Raw genomic sequence first — 14,958 nt, 5'->3', positions numbered from 1 at the left:
TAAAACTTAAAACGGCTGCATTGGTATGGATTTTAATGCAAGAGAAGAACAACAAGCTAGGACAATCAGCTTAATGTTTCTAAAAAATCATGTACATTTATTTTAATTTGGTATCCTTTAATATTTTTGATAGTTCGATTTTTCTCCCCAAGTTTCTTTCTTTAATGCGCGTACAATAAAACACTGAAAACTGACCTTAGAGAAGACATAGGACACGAAAAAATACAAATATGGTTCGCAAAACCTTTCAAACATTCTATAGCATCAACAACAATGGACAGATTACAATTCCTGTAACCCATTAAACCGTAGACATTTGAAAGGTATAGGTTTTTGTTTTTTTTCAGAGGTAGAAACCTTGGATTACCGTGTTTCATTAACTGGGATATAACTTTTATAGAATATTGATATAATAAAAACGTTCACAGCTACGCAGACCCACGAAATCAAAAATATACTTGGTAGTTCAAAACTACAATTAATTTTGTTGGTTCTGTTAAGTATAATTTAGATTACTAGCAGATCACACCCACGCTCAATTCCAGGGTTCAAAGGTCATTTCATGTTCCGATCAAGCTTCTCCATTATACCCAGTTACTTCTATATCTATTTTAAAAGGCCGTGGCACCTGAGCACGTGTATCAACACAGTTTTAAACACAATGCATTTCTGTACCATAGTGGTATGTCTGCGGACTTGTAATTCTAGAAACCGGATTTCGATACCCGTGGTAGGTAGAGCACAGATAGCCCGTTGTGTAGCTTTGTGCTGAACTTCAAATAAACAAACACCAAAAATGGTTCTCCCAGGACTCTCAGGGGAAACGAGACTCTGGTTCAGCAACCTTGAAACCTATTCTTATTCCTCATCATGCCACCTTTCGGGCACATTTTAAACCCATTTGGTACCCTGTTGGCAGGGGGCTACGCTATATAACAAGGATATTTCCTGACCACCTCGAGTCCCTCTGTCAAGTGTGATTCTGCTAGATCCAGAATTACGATTGGAGAAAGGAAGAGATATACATACACTTTATGTCAAGGTACAAACTGAATTAACATAGGATTAATAATATATTTTCAAAGTAATTTGATATGTATATGTTTTAAGGATAAGTTTGAAACTGTTAATGTTGCTTATTCCTTTGGTGTTAACCGCAAAGCTACATAATAAGTTACCTGTACCATGGCCGCCGCAGGATCAAACCCTTAATTTTTGCGTTATTGATATTTCAAACTTACAACTGAGCTACTATAAAATAAAACAACTATTTCGAGTACGTAGCTTACTGGTCTGTTTTTGTTTGTTTTGGAATTTCGCGCAAAGCTACACTAGGGCTATTTGCGCTAGCCGTCCCTAAGTTAGCAGTGTAAGACCAGAGGGGAGGCAGCTAGTCATCACCACCCACCGCCAACTCTTGGGCTACTCTTTTACCAACGAATAGTGGGATTGACTGTTACATTTTAACGCTCCAACGGCTGATAGGGCGAGCATGTTTGATGCGACGGGGATTCAAGTCCACGACCTCCAGATTACGAGTTGAACGCCTTAACCACCTGGCCATGCCGGGCCGGTCTGTTTTTCATACGTGTTATAGCACTCACGTTTGTCGGTTTAAAAATAGTGTACTTATTACAGTATTTCTTGCAGAAATAAAAAAAAGCACTTTTAATAAAGATTCTGTCAAGCATTTTTGATTTTTTCCCCTTTCTTTGGCACTTTGCGCAAAGCTATAAAATGGTTATTTGAATATAGACTTTACTAATTCTGGACTGAAAGACTAGAAGAAAGATAGCTAGTTAACAGAATCCATTGCCAGTTCTTGAGCTACTCTTATTTGATCGAATAATAAAATTTGACGGTCACTCTTATAGCACACCCAAGACTCCATGAACCCTTCGGTTCTGACTTCGAGCCACAGTGTGTTAAGAAATTATGTGATACATTTTGTTCAGCGCACGGCATGGCCAAGCGTGTTAAGATGTGCGACTCGTAATCTGAGGATCGCGGGTTCGCATCCCCGTCGCGCCAAACATGCTCGCCCTTTCAGCCGTGGGGGCGTTATAATGTGACTGTCAATCTCATTATTCGTTGGTAAACGAGTAGCCCAAGAGTTGGTGGTGGATGGTGAAGACTAGCTGCCTTCTCTCTAGTCTTACACTGCTAAATTAAGGACGGCTAGTACAGATAGCCCTCGAGTAGCTTTGTGCGAAATTCAAAACAAATAAACAAAACAAGCAAGTTGACAATATTCTTAGAAATAAAGAATGTTGTTGTTTGGTATATGAATGAAATTAAAAAAACACACTTAATTTTATATAGATACTAGTTAAATCTCCCATCTGACAATGGCCCTGTTTTGTTTTGTTTTCGTTCTTGGGGATTAATACATGTGCAGATTCTGAGGTTTTAACACGTCATTAATTTTTTTTATTTTAGATATTTAAAAATGAACTATTGTGATGCATTCTTTTATACCCTAATTGATTTGAAATATGTTATCTAGTACTTCGAGTTGAGAAGACACGTTTGTCTAAGACAAATTTTTCGGAAGTTGAAATCATTTACTAAGATTTCTTAGCCGGCTTAACCTGAGGGCTAGTATGCTGGGCTGGGAGTGAAAATATCCAAAGCTGACATGCGTGATATGCATGCAAATATGCGCCGCGTTTCTAGCTATGAGCACATTATAGAATTGGCAATCAATCCTACTATTCAATTAAAAATAGTCGTGTAGGCAGCGGATGATGTTAAACGGTTGCTCACCTTCTGTTTAGGAGCTATAAAGTAGGGAGAACTATGCCTGAACCTCATGATTCAGGTTGAAAATACCAAATAAGATTTGTAAGAGCGACTTATATGCCGGAAGTATTATTAGACATCATTTCATAACGTGCGCGTTTCGTGACGATTCCAGGAACTCTGCCAATAGCAAGTTCTTTGTCACTCCTAATATAGTAAAAATTAAATTAAGTTTAAGTGAAATGAAGTTGTAGTGATGGTTATTATTTCACAATGCAATGGTATTCCAGCATGCACTTGGTCAAGAAATAACCTGACACATTTGCACTTTCGTGCTTCAAGCGGTATCATGAGCTAACGTAAAGCAAAATTAAACTTCCTTACCAAATTTTCAGTTTTATTTACTAAGAAAAGATCTGTTTGGACATGAAAATTTCATTTGCTTATGTGAAGATAAAATGCGTGGAGAAATCCTATCGAACAATAGTTTTTAAACAGGAATTGTTTTAGGAGAGATATTATCGAACGATGGTTTAAAACAAAAAATATTATAGGGGAGATGTTATCGAACAACGGTTTAAAACAAAAATTATTAAAGGAGATGCTATCGAACAATGATTCAAAATAGAAATTATTATAGGGGAGACGTTATCGAACAATGATTCAAAACAGAAGTTTGTTGACAAGGAACCCACATCGACATTAATAAAGTTTGGAGGCTGCTTGAATGGGTAACGAAGAAAACTTTTACAATTTTAATACAGTAACAAATGTACAACGTTTCGATAAAGTTTTATCATCATCAGATAAAAAACCTTGGCGAATCGTTGTACATTTGTTATTAGTAAACCTTGTAATAGTTTCCTTCGTTACCCATTCAAGCCGTCTCTAAACTTTAGAGTTTATAAAGAGAGATCTTATCGATTAATCGTTTTTCTCTGTGATGTGAACTTGACTTGGCTGTATTAATTTTAAAGAATTTTCACAATGAATATGTCTTCTTAACCGACAATCCAAGGCCGTTAAATAATGATAAGCACACTGGCGTAATTTTCATCCTTACGATAGCAACATGATTTCCTGATCCCAGATTTATATGGTATTTCGATTAACATTTAAGAGAAATAATATTCAATATAAAACAAAATCGAAATGCTTTCCACTTTCAACTTGAAAAACATTTTAATTTGATAAGAAATGTACACAGCAGTTAACTCTTAACACTAGAACACACGTAGTCAATAAAATTATCGGGTAACAGTGAAATAATTCTTTTTCGGTTACGTGGTAAAGAAGATGCTCTATCTTTCAGCTATGGGAACGTTCCACCATTTGTGGATGAAAGAGTAGCCTAAAAGTTGGCGGTGAGTGATTCCAGGTAGTTGTCTCCTCTCTGGCCTCTAATAGAAAAATAGGAACAGTAGTAGATAGACCGTAATATCTTATCCATAAACAAAAACAAGTAGAAGTTTTGAATCAGTTCATTTTTTGGCTAAGTCCTTTCTGATCACCATACTTTAAAACAACACAATAAATGAAATATGCATTATTAGCTTATTCTTTGAGCGCCTAACTCTCTAAACAGTTATTACTTTATAGATGAACTAATTAGAATGTATAATATAGAACGTATTAGAGTATAATCAGGAAATCAACCTTCCTTGTTACCCAAATCCACAACTAACTCATTCCACGTACTACAATACTGGCTATAATTGTCGTTGCTTGTAGTTAAGCACAAAGATAAGCAAAGGGCTATCTGTGCTCTGCTCACCACGTGTATCGAAATCTGGCTTATATCGGTATAAGGCCTCAGACATGCCGCTGTGCCACCGGGAACATTAACTATCGCAAGAAGACAAGCACACAACCGTATTAATTAACTGCATGAAGTATACTTGCTTGTATATCTTTCAATGAACACTAACTATTTTAGCAATGCATTTCAGAGAGTACGTGATGTTTTAAAACCAAACTATCTACTCTCTTCATCCCCATCCCACCAAACATGCTCACCCTTTCAGACGTGGAGGTCTATAAATGATGATCAATCCCACTATTTATTGGTAAGAGGGTAACCCAAGAGTTAGCGGTGGGTACTTATGACTAGCTGCCCTCCCTTTATTCTTTCATTATTAAATTAGAGACGGCTAATGCAGATAGCTTTCGTGTAGTTTTGCGCGAAGTTCATAACGAAGCAAACCTCTTAACTTTACCAGTGAGTTTTAATACAACACGACATCTCCAAAAGGAAGTGTTTATACTGCTAAAATTTCACTCGTAGTATGGAACGAGAAAAGAATTATTTGTTTTGGACCAAAGCTACAATAGGTTATCTGTTGTGTTTACTGATGGGAATCAGATACTGGATTTTGACAGTTTATAGACTTACCGCTGTCTCACAGAGGGATCAAGAGAAAGAATAAAACAAGTCCACAAAGAATAGTTTGACCTACCAATGTGGCGCCATCTTTTATAACACTATCAGTAGTTAAAATTATAAATTATATGATTGTTTTTAAACTTGACATTGTACCCTTTCTATGTATTACTACTACTGATTCTGACTACTGGGGTAGAATACTTAATTTCCAAAATTAGCCTCTGACCGAAAAAAAAACACGAAATATTACAAGTCGTGCTACCTAAATGTGTCCTTTAACGATATACTAAATTTTATGAAATTTAATCTATTAGTTTTCCAATTAATAAGGATTTTCCTAGTTTTAACGTTAAGTTTGTAGTTTGAGTTGTTTAAAACTGTATTAATAGCAAGCGCTAGAGAATTAACATTTTATCTCAGTTGGGAAATCATGCGCCTCTGCTCAGAAATTTCTCGGGTTCGAATCAAGCCAAGAAAATAATAAATAAAACTAAAATTACCATGAGAAAATATACTTATTTTATCAATGCTCCAATTTTAGTCCTATAATCTCTAAGAAAGTAGATCTCAGGACAGAAACTATGTAGCTCGCTTTGACCTCCATATTTAAGTTAGTTGTTTAAAACCTTATCCATTTCGTGTATTTTCTATTCATTCACCCCGTTACACCAAACATGTTCGCCTTTTCAGCTGTAATGTCACGATCAATCCCACTATTCGTTGGTAAAAGAGTAGCCCAAAAGTTGGCGATGGGAGGAGTTAACTAGCTGCCTTTCTCGAGATTGTCACTGCTAAGTTAGGAACTACGAGTGCAGATATCCCTCGTGTAACTTTTCGCGAAATTCAAAACAAACGAAACCAAGGACCTGAACCGAATGCAGACAAAGATGGTAGTGATCCAGAACCTACAAAACGTTCACTGCAGCTTTGCGACATATTCAAAATAAACCAAAGTAATCTAGCCACTTACCTATCACAGACGGATTCACACTTGTAATAGAAATATCTAAACAAGACCTTATACCTGTCATTTCACGTATCATAAACACGTTATTGAGTTCAAACACCACACGATCAATTAACAAAACATTTGAAAACAAGTAAAAATAAAAGTCACCTCCCATTTCAAACTTTACCAACACCGATCCTACGACAACATTCCCTGGAAGGGAAGGGGTGAATATAAAATAAAGTACAAGACTATAAACCTCAATTAAAATAACAGTCAAGGATGAAAGAAAAGGTCAAATATACACTTGACCATCTCAGGCCCACAAAGACTTCACCTGTATTAATCAGGAAATCTTTTGTGGTTTCAAGACTTTTAAAAGCCCGGCATGGCCAAGCGTGTTAAGGCGTTCGAGTCGTAATCCGAGGGTCGCGGGTTCGAATCCCAGTCGCACCAAACATGCTCGCCCTCCCAGCCGTGGGGGCGTTATAATGTGACAGTCAATCCTACTATTCGTTGGTTAAAGAGAAGCCCAAGAGTTGGCGGTGGGTGGTGATGACTAGCTGCCTTCCCTCTAGTCTTACCCTGCTAAATTAGGGACGGCTAGCGCAGATAGCCCTCGAGTAGCTTTGTGCGAAATTCAAAAAACAAAAAAAAAGAACTTTTAAGGACTCATCACTTTCGGTACCAATAAACAAACACAAACATCTTATATCACGATAAGTTCTAACATTTTGTTCACACTGGGGAGTAACTTAATGTTTTCCAGATTAAATATACATAACTGTAACAATGTAGACTTTTGAGACTGGGAGATCTTTTGAAACAAACAAGTATGAATAATAGCAACGCAATCAACTGAAGTTCGAACGATGAAACTTGTAAAGCAGTTTAATTCACTTTAATAGAAAGAGAGTGAAAAAAGGTGAAGTGGTGAAACGTCGTGTTTGAAATTACCGATTTAAATATAAATGCAATATACGTTCAATAACAAAAATACATGCACTCTAATTCAGTTCGTCTGACTTATAAAATGAGATAAGATAACTTACAAGAACAAAAGCTTACCTATTTTGGATTCACAAGCTACAGACATAAAGTTAAAACTCTTTCAAAGTGCAGTACTGAACTCGGGTTTTACTTTTTACAGACTGATCCAGCCAGTTTTCTGCGTGGCTATTCCTAATCAGAGGAAAGAGAATCAGAGTAAGTATTTCCTTTATAATACGCCCTTCCATCGATCGTTTCGAGCTTTTCCAGTTATTATCATTAATATTGTCGAACCTAACGAAAAATTAATTATATGTGTACAGTTCATGTACCGCAAACCTATTATTTAGGATCACGCAGTTGTCTTTGTGTGTGTGTGATTATTTTACTGGATTATTTAGTTGTTTAAAGTACATTGGACTTTTTTATGAAAGTTAAAACGACTAACCACAAGCGAAACTTCAACAACGTTACAAATAGAACTTACTGTAAGGCCCGGCATGGCCAGGTGGTTAAGGCACTCAACTCTTAATCCGAGGATCACTGGTTCGAATCCGCGTCACACTAAACACGTTCGCCCTTTTAGCAGGGAAAGTGTTATACTGTGATGACCGATTCCATTATGCGTTGGTAAAAGAGACAGCACAGATATATCTTGTGCAACTTTGTCCAAAATTCAAAAAACAAACACAATGTAGTGCATTTCTATTTGTTATTTTTAGTAGCTACAGTGTCTGTTTGTTGAACAGGTGAAATAAAAACTTGTTTGTAATAAAGGATAGGAAATTCTGCTTCTATTTTTATTTTGTTAACATAATAAACAATAAAAGTGCAATACAAACACATAAAAATATCAATACTGAAAACAAAGATATACTATTTTTCAAGAATTCTTTCAACATGAAATTTGATGGCGAGTCCACCCACTCATGAACTTCCTCATCCTGTATCACTGTGTCAAGTTTAATGCTGATTGATCAAGAAATATGAAAAAGTATAAGGAACTGATACACGCGCAATTACTGAAGTTCATTTACATAGAGTCCGGCATGGTCAAGTGTGTTAAGACGTGCGACTCGTAATCTGAGGGTCGGAGGTTTGCATCCTTGTCACGCCAAACATGCTCGCCCTTCCAGCCCTGGGGGCGTTATAATGTGACGGTCAATATCACTATTCGTTGGTAAAAGAGTACCTCAAGAGTTGGTGGTGGGTGGTGATGACTAGCTGTCTTCCCTCTAGTCTTACACTGCTAAATTAGGGATGGCTAGCGTAGATAGCCCTCGAGTAGCTTTGTGCGAAATTCAAAAAACAACACAAACAAACAATTATTTACATAAAGTATTCATATCTATTATCTATTAATGCTGTGTTCACTGCGGTCATCGAAAAAGTTCTTTGCGTTACAAGCCCTCATATGTTTCGCTTAGCCTTTGTTTTGTTTTTGTCGAGTGCTAGTGCTGTCGTAAAAGAAAATTTCAAACAAAGTAGTTTATCACAGTTTTTTAACAGAAGGATAATATCCACACCAACACAACTTTGCGCGAAAAACGCCTTGCATACTTGACATCTCTCATACATGTGAATATACATCGTTTCATGTAATAAACAATAAATCGTTACAACGATCTCGAATGTCTGTCGGCCATTTTCACAGTATGATAAAGGATGGAGTCTCCAAGATTCATTCTTACATCATTAAAGTGACAGTTCGGTGTTTATTAATTATGAACTATTTGCAAACAATGCACTTAACAACAAAATATATTGGGAATATAGGGTGATGATGACATTTTTAAAAATATGGCCCGGCATGGCCAACCGTATTAAGGTGTGCGACTCGTAATCTGAGAGTCGCGGGTTCGCATTCCCGTCGCGCCAAACATGCTCGCCTTTTCAGCCGTGGGGGCGTTATAATGTGACCATCAATCCCACTATTCGTTGGTAAAAGAGTAGCCCAAGAGTTGGCGGTGGGTGGTGATGACTAGCTGCCTTGCCTCTAGTCTTACACTGCTAAATTAGGGACGGCTAGTACAGATAGCCCTCGAGTAGCTCTGTGCGAAATTCCAAAAAACAAACAAACATCTACAGTGACAAATGGTAAATACTAAAATATTTTTTAACTTGACATAATAACATATTTCTCAGTAACAATCACTAAGCCTAACCTTCAAACTTAGCGTGATGAATAGCCTACTTAATAGTAACAGAAGTATTGCTAATACTATCCTGAATACATATTAGTATTCAGCTATTATTAAGTTATTTTAACGAAAATAGCTAATGTTATAACACGATCATTATGATCAAATACATTAAATTTGTACAATTAGTCAAGATCCAAACCGAAAATGTTAGTTTTACCAGCATTATTTTGAAAATACTAACGTTTATAAACTCGTGTTGCTAGTGTATTCGTGCTATCTTTAATGGTTAAAGGGCGTGCTGTAGGTCTGTGTGTATGTGACTACCATAGCTACAAGAGGAAATACCCCAGAAGCGAGAAATTTTGCACCCGTACTAAGTGGAATTTGATGGTGTGCACTTGAATATGACTTGCGTACGTGCATATGCATGCGCATCTTTTTAATGAGGCAAACTAGGAAAAAAACACATAAAAAAGAAGTAGTTCTTTATATAATAACTTCTAATATATAGAAAAGTCAGTGCATTTTGGTAACAATATTCTCACAACGACCTTTACGTTATGTTGCCTAGCAACAAGAGTACGTAGGTTATACTTTCATGCTGAAAGTGGTTCAGAATATATACACTTACATCGTCAATTAGAATAAATCAGCCTTATAGCCCGAGAGAAGCCGGATACTTTCGCTTGTCGACAATGATAAAAGAGTGTGTCTGTTAATCTGTGTATATTTGTACGTGTGATCGACATAGCTCCAAGAGGAAGGAACCTATAAACATGAAAGTGTGCACCATACTAATTGGACCTCGAGGGTGTGAACCTGGGAGTTATTACGTACCTTATCCACGAGCGTGTGTATCTTTTTAATGAGGCAAACTAGCAAAAACAACATAGAAAAGAAGTGGTTCCTTATATTATAAATATAAGTCACAGAGAGACAGTAACGCATGTGTTTGCGTGCGCGCGTGCGTGTATGTGTGACTGCTATAGTTTCCAAGAAGAAAAAACTGCAAATTTTAAAATATGCTAAGAGGATTTTCATGGTTTGTGCTTTTCTACATGCATGTACATTTTGTTAATGAGGTAGGCTGGCAAAAGAACACATAGAAAAGAAGTGGTTATTTATATAATGCTCCCCCCCTCACGTAGCAAAAGCGATATTTCTGTGGACTCACACCGCTAGAAACCAGGTTTCGATATCCGTGATGGGCAGAACACAGATAACTGATTGTGTAGTTTTGTACTTAATTCCACACAAAGAAACAAGCCTTTTACAATAGTTTCTATCATTTAGAAAAGCCAGGGCCTTTTGGTAACAATGACTTTTATGTTATGTTGCTTAGCAACAGAAGTATATCATTATCAGCCTAATAACCCGAGCAAATCCAGATACTTTCGCTGGTATAGCAGTAACGTAATAATATCAAAATTATGATAAAATCTAACTTAAAAATAAAATTGTAATATTTCAAGCTATGAAACTTCAGAGTATCAAAGAAGTACATACTGATAAAGGAGCAAATATTAACAGCCTGATATTTATTTAATACTAGGTAAATGTTCAGAATTTGCTAGTTTCAGAATACTGAATGTGATGAAAACTCGTACTTCAATAGTTTCGCTCAACGAGTCAGCCAAAACGTAAATTGTATGCCTTTCAAGTTTGTAAGTTGGAATAATAATTACTAGCTATCATTCGACACATGTAGTGACGACGCACCATCAAACCGAGAATCCGTTCGCCAGCTTTTGGCTGAAAAAACTGTTCAAACCAAAAGCAACTGTACAAAAATGTGATCTACAACTGCAGCCAGCTGAACAGTTTTCATAAGGTTATACCAACTGACTGTGATCCATGTTAATTACGCACTTCAAAGCTTTCGCCATCAGATGGAAAGATGATTGTAAAGCAGAAAAGAGTATATATATGAAAACCTGGTGAAATGCGAGAGAGAGAAGATTGGATGTAGCTTTAGTACAGTTGAAATTTTGAATGTGTGCAGTAGATGAAAATTTGGATAGAATAGAAGTAGGAAAGAAAACAACAAATATAGAAGTAACAGTGAGAAGTCTTTACATCGCCTACTGATAGGGCCTAACCAATTTAGATTTTCATCTGGAAAGATATACTGTTTAACAAGGTAAATTATTGAGTATTCATGCGCACGGATAGCAGCACTAGAAATATGAATTCATGTGAAAAAGACACACCTGTGAGCTAAGGCGTTCAACTCGTAATATGAGGGTCGCGGGTTCGAATCCCCGTCGCACCAAACGTGCTCGCCCTTTTAGCCGTGGGAGCGTTATGATGTGACGGTAAATCTTACTATTCGGTGGTGAAATAGTAGTCTAAGAGTTGGCAATGGGTGGTGATGACAAGCTGCCTTCTCTCTAGTCTTACACTGCTAAATTGGGGACGGCTAGCGCAGATAGCCCTCGAGTAGCTTTGCTGGAAATTCAAAAACAAACAAACACATACCTGTTTGCCAGTGTCCAACTAATGAAAATATATGTTTTCATTACTGACTTATTACTGTGTTTAACTCTTATTAGGATTAAAATTCATGTGTAATTTCATGAACAGATAAAAATAAATGCTTATTTTTATAGCATCGAGGAAACTAGCTGTACTGCAGCTATCAACTTGGGAAAGCCCTCTTCCATAATTGGAGGTAAAGGAAAACTAATTCAGTTTTTGAAGGTTAAAAAATTAGGCTTTTTTTCAGAAGATGTCAGGGTAAACAATTATAAGTAGTACCTTTCCGCTTTTATTTGTCCTATGTAATCATTATATAAATCCTCTAATATAACACTGGACTCAGCAGATAGCCCGATGTGGCTTTACTCTAATATAACACTGGACTCAGCACATCGCCCGATGTGGCTTTACTCTAATATAACACTGAACTCAGCAGATAGCGTGATATGACTTTATTCTAATATAACACTGGACTCAGCAGATAGCCCGATGTGGCTTTACTCTAATATAACACTGGACTCAGCAGATAGCGTGATATGACTATATTCTAATATAACACTGAACTCAGCAGATAGCCCGATGTGGCTTTACTCTAATATAACACTGAACTCAGCAGATAGCGTGATATGACTTTATTCTAATATAACACTGGACTCAGTAGATAGCGCGATGTGGCTTTACTGTAATATAACACTGGACTCAGCACATAGCTCAATGTGGTTTTGCTTTAAGGAAACACTGGACTCAGCAGATAGCCCGATGTGGCTTTGCTCTGAGAACACACACACCAGTACAAAGCGAGCACTCACACCTGAAGCTAAATGAAATAGAAAGTTTAGATGTTAAATGAAATCAAGACTGTGAATTCAAAATTAAACATAATCTCGCTAAATACTAAGCAAATTTCCACCTGAATACGTTAAATCTGCTCAAAGTCCCAATTCGCTCAGCGGCAAATCTGAAGACATAACGCTAAATACCAGGTTTTAGTAACCGTGGAGGGTGTAGCACAGATAAACTCTTGTTGTTGTTGTTGTCTTGAATTAAATACAAAGCTACACACTGTGCTATCCGTATTCTGACCACCACGGGTATTGAAACCCGGTTTTTAGCGTTGTAAGTCCAGAGACATAACGCTGTGCTACTGGGGGTGTCTATTGTGTAGCTTTGCGCTTAACAGCAAACAAAGTTTAAGAAATCTAACAAACGAATATAAATCAAAAGACTTTTAAAACAAATTCAAACAGAACGCTTTAGTCTTGCACATGTAGGATTATTTGGTGGGGCAAACGGGTGTGTGTGTGTTTTCTTACAGTAAAGCCACATCGGGCTATCTGCGGAGTCCACCGAACGGAATTGAACCCCTGATTTTATCGTTGTAAATCCGTGGACATACCGCTCTACTAGCGAGGGGAAAACAGGGCAAACGTTACGGTCCCCATTAAATGAAGCTCTCCTCAACTAAGATAAAAATATCAAAAACCTGATATCTCATTGAAGACAAAGAGCATTTTTGACTTTGCTTATGTTAGTATCCGTTTCGTATAAATATATTATTTTAGTAATTATTCTTTAACATATTGTTACAATTTCTTGTTTCACAAATATTAAATCTACGGTTTAAAAAGACATTCGTTGCCATTAATATATTATTATTATGCCTCTCGATTCCATGAAGGAACATAGGCCCACAATCGCTTGCGGATTCATTAACAGGCTGGTTTTTTAAGTGAGCAGATTGTTAGCCTACTGCACAACCCCCAACCAGGAGGAGAAACCTGAGCCGTCCCTAATTTTGCAGTGTAAGACTAGAGAGAAGGCAGCTAGTCATCACCACCCACCGCTACTCTTGTACCAACGAATAGTGGGATTGACCGTCAAATTATAACGCCCCCACGGCTGAAAGGGCGAGCATGTTTAGCGCGACTGGGATGCGAACCCGCGACCCTCGGATTACGAGTCGCACGTCTAACGCGTTCGGCCATGCCGGGCCCATTAATATATATATCACAAATATCAACATCAGTATTTTGTATATTATCTACATATATTAACAAAGTTAAAATCATTATTTTATATTTTATCTACGTATATTAACAAAGTTAAAACCGTTACCAAACAGCTTATTTCCACTCTGAAACAGTTTGTGATTTTACTCTCAATTATAAAGATCTCTAAACAATGGTTTTTCATTGAAAACAATAAATTTTTAATACCACTGAGTTAAATAAACGAAATATTTTAAAAATCGTTGTAATTATTTTCTCTCTCATTTTCTTCAGCAGTGATTAATACTTAGAAACTGATAAATTGCCAAGTTACATGACGTCAGAATATCTGCAAATTATCTAACCTTTGAAAGTAGTGTTGTCTATTGAGATTTCTATACAACTTATTTATGGATATAATCTACAGAATTCAAAAGAAGTTAAACACTTATTTTCTTGAAGTTATTTTTGGGAAAGGATGGAAGTATCTCCAATTTTTTATGGTATTTCTGTTAACGACAACTAAAATAAAATGTTATTGTTACATATTGTGAAATTTTAAACTTCTTAACACTTCTTTAATGTGGCAATAAAAACATATGTTTATATTTAATTTAGTCCAATACTTATATATTTAACCATTAGAACAAAATCGTAAGAGTTCTGAGCTATAAATATGTATTATGGATTAACTTAAAAAGCGATAAGCTAAGTTCATTAATATATTTTTAGGTGTTTTTTGTTTTAATTTTTCTCGAGTGATTAGTTTTTAAAGATTGTCAATTTTTTACTTCTTCCTTAACGTTGGCTATAGCTACGTTCACTTGTTCAAAAAGAAAAATAATTGTGAAGAAATCATAAGATTAATGGAACTTACCTTAAACATAATAAGTCTTGATCGTTAAACAAATAATTAACTCACTGATTAACTTAAGAGCAAAATCTATGTGACAACCTTCACTTCTAAAATTGAATAACTTCTCTGATACTGAACTGAATAATTCTCTAACTTTTTAACAGCTCATTAATTACTCATAGATTCACTGCTTCACGTTAATTGTATTTATACTATACCATTCTAGAGAATGGAGTAACTTACTAGATCATAAAATCAGAAGTTTACAACACTGCACCCTTCCTGGATTACGAAGTCCTTTGGAAAATCCTAATACAGAAATAAAACAGTACAATAAGTTATCTACTCATCACGTTTTTTAACGAGAATAGCCTCTTATACATTCTTATCTTATCATAGGGGAAGGTTTCTTTGGTTAGCTGGTTGAG

At 36.3% G+C, this 14,958-nt stretch overlaps 1 long non-coding RNA gene across 1 annotated transcript; it reads right to left on the bottom strand.

Moving 5' to 3' along the window:
- Window positions 1-3,992: 3,992 nt before the first annotated feature.
- LOC143224264 (uncharacterized) lies at window positions 3,993-14,725 on the bottom strand. Its single transcript, XR_013013297.1, has 3 exons — window positions 14,552-14,725; window positions 7,143-7,256; window positions 3,993-4,142 (listed from the first exon to the last, which is right to left on the bottom strand). It is a non-coding gene; the product is annotated as an uncharacterized LOC143224264 (long non-coding RNA).
- Between the last annotated feature and the right edge of the window lie 233 nt (window positions 14,726-14,958).

Source organism: Tachypleus tridentatus, chromosome 8, assembly GCF_004210375.1.
Source record: "Tachypleus tridentatus isolate NWPU-2018 chromosome 8, ASM421037v1, whole genome shotgun sequence".
NCBI classification, from domain to species: Eukaryota; Metazoa; Arthropoda; class Merostomata; order Xiphosura; family Limulidae; genus Tachypleus; species Tachypleus tridentatus.
The sequence above is the reverse complement of the archived record's forward strand: the minus strand, read 5'-3'. Positions and strand labels throughout refer to the sequence as shown.